We start from the raw sequence: 6,221 nt of genomic DNA on the forward strand, positions 1-6,221 counted from the left end.
CAACCCTAGGACCCTCGGTGGGCCAAAAAATCACGAAAAATTGAGACTTACCGGCGGCGGTGCTTTCGGGTGCGGCGTCTCCTCCGGCGTGAGTCGTGTTTTGATGTTTGACTATGATCAACCTGTAGAGAAAAGAACGGTGATCACAGTGGTATAAAATTTGTATCGAACGGAGGTCGGGAAGAGCTTCATCGAAGGCAAAAACAGAGGGGGGTCGCGGCGGCGCCGCTGGACTTCGGCTGGGTTTTTCGGCTATTTTGCCAGTGGTTTGGCTCCGGTTTGGCCATAAGTGGACTCAGCATCGAAAAACAAGTCAGGGGGAGAAAATTTACCTCGATCGGTGGTCGGAAACTTCCCTGGTGCGGCGGCGGCTAGCTCCTCCGGCGTCTGGTTCTTCTTCTCCAGCGAGGCACTGGCGGCTAGGGTTTTGTGGTCAGGTGTGGGTGGGGTTATTTATACCCTTTGCCTTTTAATCTCAACTGTCCATCAAGATTAAATCTGGACCGTCCAATTGCGATTTAATTGGGATTAAATCTGGGCCATCCATTGCGATGCAATCTGGACCGTCCGTGCCTGATTGAATCTGGGCTGTTCGTACGCGTGAATCTGGGCCGTCCGTGCACACGTTTGATATGGGTCGTCCGTGCGCGCGGGAACGGATCTGGGCCGTCCGATCGCACGCACACGGATCGCCCACGTGGCTCGTCCCCTTGTCAGCGTTTTCTTACCACGCGGCGTGTCCTGGTTGGCTGGAGCTGCTGACCGGGCCGCTGACGTTGCTGCTGACATGGGTGCTGACGTGGCACAACTTTTTTTAATTGCGTTTTGACCCCCGATTTTCGATTTTCTTTCCAAAAACACCCTCAGAATCTAAATTTTCACGACTTTTTTCCAAAATCAATTTCAATTAAATCCAAATAATATTTTTACCCAATTTTATCATTATTGTTATTTTTATTTTCATTAAATTAAATTAAATTAAATCAAATTAAATTAAAAAAAATTCAAATACAAAAAAAAGGAAAATAAAAATAATAAGAATAAAAATTAAAATACTTGGGTGTTACACACAAGTTTTCTGTTTTTCTTCAGTCTCTATTTTTTCAATTCAACCATAAACACGTAAAACAACAATACATGCATTTAAAGCTATAAAATAAATCAATAAGACACTATCATGCATTTAAACTGTAAAAACAATCAACAGAAATCAATAGAGAATAATTCCATTTCTTGCTCCATTAGCAATCCGTAATTAATTCTGAACATTTTTTAACTTGTATAAAATATCATATTTATTATTAATTAGACTTTAATTCTGTAACAGATAATAGGGTGATGGATTCTTACTCAATTTGATACCTGAAAGGGTAAACTGTTGACTACGCCCACCGGCAGTCCCCGGATTCTCTGAATTTTTCTTCGAGAATCAAAACATGCTATAAGTACCTACAAATGTCTCAAACAAATCCCAAATCAGTCTCAAGGCCCATTTTGGCCAATTTAGGAATTCCGACACGGCGGCTCCGCCGTGCTCCAGCGACGATGCCGCCACCCACGGCAATGATCCGCCTCGAGTAAGCTATTTTCGGTTAGATTTGGCTGATTTTGCATCAATCCCTGTAAGAAAACATGTTAAGGGGGTCTCCGTTGGTCCAAAAAATTGAAACTCACCAGCACGAGGGCTCTCCAGTGCGGCGGCTCCTCCGGCTCACGTTGCGGTTGGGTGTTTTGCTCTGATCAACCTGTAGAGAAGGAAACAATGATCACAATGGTGAAAAAATTACGCAAAACGGGAATCGAGAAGGATCTCATCGGAGGCGCTTTGTGGAATTTTCGGCAGCAGCGCTGTCGGGCTTTGCTCATATTTTTCGACCAATCAGCAGGTCCTTTTACTCCGATTTAATCATGAGTGTGTTTAAAATTGAATTCTGGACAAATGAAAATTTTTTTACCTTTTTTGGTGATCGGAAAGGGGTCTAGCACGGCAGCGGGTGGCGGCGGTCTCCTTCCCGGCAGCTAGGTCTTCTTCTTTGGTGAGGGGGTCTAGCAGCTAGGGTTAGGATTTAGTGTGAATGAGAGTTATTTATATCCGTCCGAATTTAATCTGGCCCGTCCATCGTGTTTGATCTGAACCGTCTGATCGCAATTAAATAGAGAGTGAATCTGGACCGTTCATCGCGATCTAATCTGGACTGTCTGATCGCGTTTAAATATGACCGTCCGATTGCATTTGGAGAGGGAACGCATCCAGGCCATCTGTGCCCGCGGGAACGGATCTGGGCTGTTCGATCGTGGGCACGCGGATCGCCAGCGTGACCTCCCGCGTGGCACTACGTCAGCGTCCGCTGCCACGCGACGCTGTCTTGATTCGTCGGGACATCTGACCGGACATTCTACATGGCAAAACTTCTCTAAATTGTATTTTGAGCCACAGTTTCTGATTTTTCTTTTAAAAATACTCCAAAAACCCAAAATTTCATCTATTTTTTTCAAAATTATTTTTAATTTAATCCTCCACCAATTTTACTTTATTTTTACTCTAAATTAAAATTAAAAAATAAAAAATTAAAAAATTATATTAATAAATAAATCTTATATTACATTAGAAATTAATTTTGAGTATTACATTTTTTTTATCAATCATCTCGCTTTAACATATATTAGTATCAATATTTTTTTAAATAGATTATTCAAGTATTTTGTTAGACTTCTTATGTCAAAATAAAGATCAAATAATAAATTTTTCTTGTTAGGTGGTATGAAAAGAGGTACTTAATCAATTAGTTATTAACTATTATTAGCTTTTTTGTGTTTTATCAATATCTTTGACTTCTCTTACAACTTATTTTTTTGGCTTTTACTCTTACTATAACTTTCAAATCACAAAGTAATATTATTATATTAATCTTTTTTTATAGGTCATTCGATGTGTGAGTTAATTCAATAAAAATTTTAATCTTGGTATCCTTTATAAATTCATCAAATCTGACAAAAAAAAAATATCAAGAGAAATGAATCTAGTAACGTATTAAAGAATTATTATGAAGATTTCATTTATTGTAACGCCCAATAATTTCTTGATTTTTATTTTTATTATTATTATTAATTTTATTTAGTTTATTTTATAATTTTATTATTTTAATTGATTTATTTATTTTATTCAGTTTATTTTAATTTAATTTAATAAAAATAAAAATAACAATAATTGTAAAATTAGGTAAAAATATTATTTGGATTTAATTGAAATTAATTTTGGGAAAAAGGGGTGAAAATTAGGATTCTGGGGGTATTTTTGAAAAGAAAATCGGAAACCGGGGGGTCAAAACGTAATTTAGAAAAATTATGCCCCGTCAGCGCCACGTCAGCAGCCACGTCAGCGGCCCAGTCAGCAGCCCTGGCCAACCAGGACCTGCCGCGTGGCAAGACCACGTCGACCCGGGAACGGGCCACGTGGGCGATCCGTGTGCACGCGATCGGACGGCCCAGATGCGTTCCCGCGCGCACGGACGACCCAGATTAAGCGTGCGCACAGACGGCCCAGATGCAAGCGCACGGACGGCCCAGATGCACGCGCACGGACGGCCCAGATTCAATCGCGCACGGACGGTCCAGATTTAATCAAAATGGACGGCTGTGATCAAAAGGCAAAATGGTATAAATAGAACCCCCACACCTGACCACAAAACCCCTAGCCGCCTGCCTTCGCCGGAGAAGAAAAACCAGACGCCGGAAGAGCCGGCCGCCGCCACCCGCCGCCGTACCGGGGAGTTTTTCGACCGTCGATCGAGGTAAATTTCATACCCACGGCTCGTTTTTCAATGCTGAGTTTCCCTGTGGCCAAATCAGAGCCAAAATCCCGGCCAAACGGCCGAAACCCAGCAGCGCCGCCGCGCCCCTCCTCAGTTTTTGCCTCCTATGAGGCCCTTCCCGGCCTCTGTTTGATACAATTTTTATATCACCGTGATCACCATTCTTTTCTCTACAGGTTGATCGGAGCCAAATTACCAAAACACGAACCTCACCGGAGAGCCGCCGCACCCGAGAGCACCGCTACCGGTAAGCTTCAGTTTTTCGTAATTTTTTGGCCCCCCGAGGGCCCTAGGGTTGTTTTATCACAGGGACCGATGCAAGTGTGGCCGAATTCGGCCGGAAACGGCCAAAAACAGCCAACCCAAGGCGAATCGCAGCCGCTTGTCGCCGAAGCACGGCGGAGCCGCCGTGCCGGAATTGCGATATTGGCCGAAAGGGGCCTTGGGTCTAATTTGGGATTTTTGGGACACGTGCAGGTACCAGTAGTGCAGTTTTAGTTCCCCGAAAAAAATTCAGGGAAAATTAGGGACAGCCTGTAGGTGCACTTTAGAGCCGTATTCAGACCCCGAAACAAGTAAGGACCCCTCACCCTATTTCCTATCACGGTATTAAAGTTCAATAAATGATAAAACGGTATTTCATGAATCAATAGATGTGTGAAATTGTTTAAGGTCGCTAATGGAGCTCGAGTCTGGTGTGTTTGTCGATCAGCTGTTGTTTGGCCTATTTTACAGTCTTAAATGCAGTATGAGGTCGATGTTTTCATTTCATAGTTTCGTGTGTATATATCACTGTTTTATTGATTATGGGTTAAATGACTGAGAACCCGATGTTGTATGTTGTCTTGTTTGGCATAATTACTGCTTTACTTGTTTGTGTGTAATTTGATGATGCTGACTGAGGAAAGGGGGAATAAAAGGGTATGTGAATTGATAATTGTTTAATGTGGTCAGCCTGACTAGATATCTTGGGAGATGGTGGACGGACCGGATCCGTAGGGAACCCTACCGGGATTGTGGTCTCTCATACCGGACGGGGTATGGAGAGCTTATGTGTTTTGGCGCCCATACCGGACGGGGTATAGGGACGAACCGTTTCACCCTCATACCGGACGGGGTATTGAGGTTTATAGTTTTGGCGCCCATACCGGACGGGGTATGGGGACGGCCCTGAAATCTGATTACAAGTGTTAAGGGTTCACGGGTAGCGGGACCCCTATGGATCCCCATGGATACTAGTAGGCTGGTAAATGAGGAAAGATATGTTGTGTAATGATTGAAATGCAAAAGGCGTGATAAGTATCATGTTATACAGTTCATATGATTTCATGATGATGATAATGTTATTGCTTTCGTATATTGTTTTATAAATTTCACCGAGGTAAGTGGATAGTAAAGGATTTTATAATTGATAAAAGAATTTGTTGTAAATTATGCTCCATTGGTCTTTTTGTGTTTTCTACCCACCTTTACCTCCGTGACGGTGAGATAGTGTGATGTCTTTATTGGGCTGGTGTAGCTCATTCCTTATTTAATCATTTCAGATCAGGAAGACATAGTTCCCGAGCCCGTTCCGCAGGAAGACGGCGAAGGGGACGCCTGAAGACTCTGTAGTTATATTTATAGTTTTTATTTTCGAGTTTGTCTTTTAGTTAGTTTATTCTTTTATACTTTAAGCACGTTTTTGGTTTTAGTGTAAGGGATGTTAATCAAAATTTTTATTCCGCTTCCGCATTTGACCTTTTTAATACATATATTTCATTTCAAAATTTCGGGGCTGTTACATTTATTATTAAGTATGGCATGAGTGACTGAAGGTGTCGCGTGGGACAAGTTGATTAGCCAACTCAATAAGATGGATCAAGTGATAGATCATTGGAGTAGGTTATCGTGATTGTGAAGAATGTTAACGTTTCCCAAACATTTTTCATGTGGGTTTTAGAGTATATTTTTTTATATTCAACGAACAAAAAACAAAGAAAGAAAAAGATAAAAGTATACAAAGTGGCTTGATAGGAGATTAAGTTTAAATATTTAATAAGTTAATTTTTTAGAAAAAAAATGAAAATATTTAAAATTCATAATGTCAAAGTTATTTTTTTTTTTCAAGTGACATAATTATTCGGTGGTTTAAAGATATTTAAGATTTTTATTGTATAATTAATAAATTATATTTTATAAAATATTACATTAAAATAAAAATATCAAAATAAAATTTTTAGTTCTAAAATTTTAAAGGTAAAAGACTAAGTTGAGAAAGATACCAAAAGTAAAATGTTAAAATTGTAAGCTATTAAAAATACATAAAAATAATATATTAAGTAAGATATAATATATTTTTATTTAAATTAAATTTAACATATCGTCCAAAAAAAAAGTTCATTATAAATATTTAGTTTCGATAAAAAA

The sequence above is a fragment of the Carica papaya genome, chromosome 2 (genome assembly GCF_054855325.1).
Source record: "Carica papaya isolate Zhongbai chromosome 2, ASM5485532v1, whole genome shotgun sequence".
Taxonomy (NCBI): Eukaryota; Viridiplantae; Streptophyta; class Magnoliopsida; order Brassicales; family Caricaceae; genus Carica; species Carica papaya.